We start from the raw sequence: 2,917 nt of genomic DNA on the forward strand, positions 1-2,917 counted from the left end.
TCTATTGCTAACATAAACATAATGTGATCTTGATCTTACTACAAATTACCATCAAAGCATTGGTGTGTAATCTTTAGTTTTTAATTGCTTCAGCATATACCATTCTTTCTCTTACTGAATATTATATTAGCAACAGATATCTTAAATATCTTTTGTCATCCCTTCCAAGAATAGTAAGTATAGCATTATTGTGGAGATAAAGTTCAAGTATGTGATGACTGGAATAGACTTGTAATAGAAAAACTGCCGTTATGCTTTCTTTTCAAGTCTGATGAGGTCAAGGAGGGAAGATATTTTGCATATTTTCCAATGAAACTTTGTGCAATGCACAGAATTATATGACGCTGGGTTATGACTTAGGAATTAAAGTATGTTTGTGTAAACAGCTGGCTTGTTTCAGAAATACAAGTGAGATTTTCCGTTAGCGCTTTCATTTTACGAGTTGTGGTTTAACATTCTTACCACACTGTAAACATCTGAGCTTACAAAACATGTGCAATTGGCACATTACATGAAAACACTGCCATGCTGCAGCATTTTTGTGAAACCTTTCTTGATGAAAATATTTTTCTTGGAGAAATGAGATAGATGATTTTTTTTAATGAATTGCAATAACATGGAAGAAAGTTCTTAAATGTCCTGTTATATGGTCACAAATTAAATTGTTCCAAATGAAATACAAATTTTTCATGTATGCCTAAGTTTATATGACAGCAGAAATTAGTACTTCGAACTGTATTCTTTTTTTTTTTTCCCCCTGAGCCATCTCTGACAAACATGAGCCTTTAATTTTTTTTCTCTTGGTAAATTATCTGGTTTATACCAAAGCATTTCTGTCTTGCAGAACCCATGAGTTGTTCTTTGCTATGCAAGACTAAGTATGACTTTGTTTCTGTTTCTAAATTTACTCAGTCCAAGTTTATGATCTACATGAACCGTGCAGGAAAAACCATCTACACCCATTCAGTCAATTCATTCAGTTCAGCAAAAGGGACAAACAAAACCACATAGAGTATATTTATAATAAATAGTAATAATAATATATGGTGATATAAAAAGGACTAATAGAAATAAGTTAATTTACTTTCAGCTATTATTATCATTTTATTTACAGAATGAAAAGAAATAGGCCATCAGATGATCTTTAGAGTTAAAAATAACCTAATTTTAATGAGAGGGTGTAGAAGTTTTAATTAGTAATTGTTCTAAGTATGTCAGATAATTCAGAGGAAAAAAAAAAGAAAATTGTAGCTTCAGCTATCTATAGGCTGATACACAAAAAATCCTGGATAATAAATCTAATGAGCAGGAACCTGAAATTTGAACACAAGCATTTTTAATGTATGAACTGATCATCAGAGTATAAATGATGATAGCCTATTTTATTTCAAAAAGCATCAGATAGGCATAATTTATATTGTCTTGAGAGGTTAAATGTTTTACATAGAATCAGAGTTGGCAAGAAAGAAAGCCTCAGTACAAATTCAAGTCATTTGTAAATTAAAATACATATGTGGCAATGATTGATTCATTTCAGAAACACAACCAAGATTTTCCACTCTTTCATACTAAGAGTTGTGGTTCATAAGCCCATATCTCAAAACTATACTCTGCTACCTACTTAGCCACTTGAGAACATACCTAGGATCTCACATGACAATCTGGAGTAAATTTCTTGTCCTAATGCACTAAATACACAATTGTAGAGGCTTCGTTCCCTAAGTGGGTTCACTGTTTATTCATGTTCAAAGCAAAAAGGCCAGACATGAAAGGTGCGAGTTATTTGGACAGAAGGGAACAGACATGTAGAGATTTGTAGGCAGCCTGTAATTTAGAGATTGAATGCTAGCTTTGACATTTATCCAGACAGATGACTGTTTTTTCATTTGAAAGATGCCCATCCTTGCCACTCTAGCCACAAAGCAAGCTTGTGATTATGGATGCTTTCGGTTTCAGAAGCTGAGGAAAGGAACTAGGGAGGAATACAACAGTGAAGCCACTGGTGTGTTCAAAAGAAATGGATGTTCTTGAAATAAGAGTCTTGAAGTTGGAACTTCGACATGGGCATGAGGAGCAAACATATAAACATAAAAGATAAATCAGTATTAGAAAAAAGAAAGTACAAAATTAATATTTGGAAATTCAAAAATATTCTGTATCTTCCTTAGTTAACAGATCATAGCAGTATGAAGAGATGTCCTTTTTTTCCCAATTCTTCATACAGATCTGGGGTACAGACCAGAGGTCTGTAGATGAGAGGATTCACCAGAGACAGAGTTGGGAGCAGAACAGGCAGATCAATGAAGTACACTGCTGAGGGGAGCAGCGGGTGAGAAAGGAGAGGTCTGCGGCACCATGTGGGTCTGCTCCAGGACAGGAATTGAACTCAAACTGAAACAGCTGGGGGTCGCTTGCAGTGTTGTGCCTTAACCTGTTGCGCCACCAGGGAGGGCTTGAGATGTCCTTTTTAAAAGGCATTTAAAACATGAGTATACCTATCTCTCCTTCATTTGCTAGCTCTCTTTTCTCTGCCTTTCTTTGTATTGACCTTCTTTTCTTTGTCAACAATATCATGGGGTACTTGTGGATATTGTCTCCACTATACATTTTGCTCTTCAACAGGAAGAAGTTTGTGGTTCTTCATCATGCTCTTAATTCACAGTGCTTGGCACTGCAAATTTATAAAGAGAGTATTTTATAAAATTACAAAAGGTGGCACTCCCTGGTGTCACAATGAGTTAGGACACAGTACTGCAAGCGAGCTGCAGCCGCTTCAGTCTGTGTTCGATCCCCGGCCAGGGAGATGACCAATGTGGTGCAGTAGATCTCTCCTAACCCACCCACTGCTCCACGCAGCAATGTAATTCGTTGATACGCCTGTTCTGCTCCCCACTCTGTCTCTGGTGAATCCTCTCAC

The sequence above is a fragment of the Condylura cristata genome, unplaced genomic scaffold (assembly GCF_000260355.1).
Source record: "Condylura cristata isolate star-nosed mole 26May11 unplaced genomic scaffold, ConCri1.0 scaffold00003, whole genome shotgun sequence".
NCBI classification, from domain to species: Eukaryota; Metazoa; Chordata; class Mammalia; order Eulipotyphla; family Talpidae; genus Condylura; species Condylura cristata.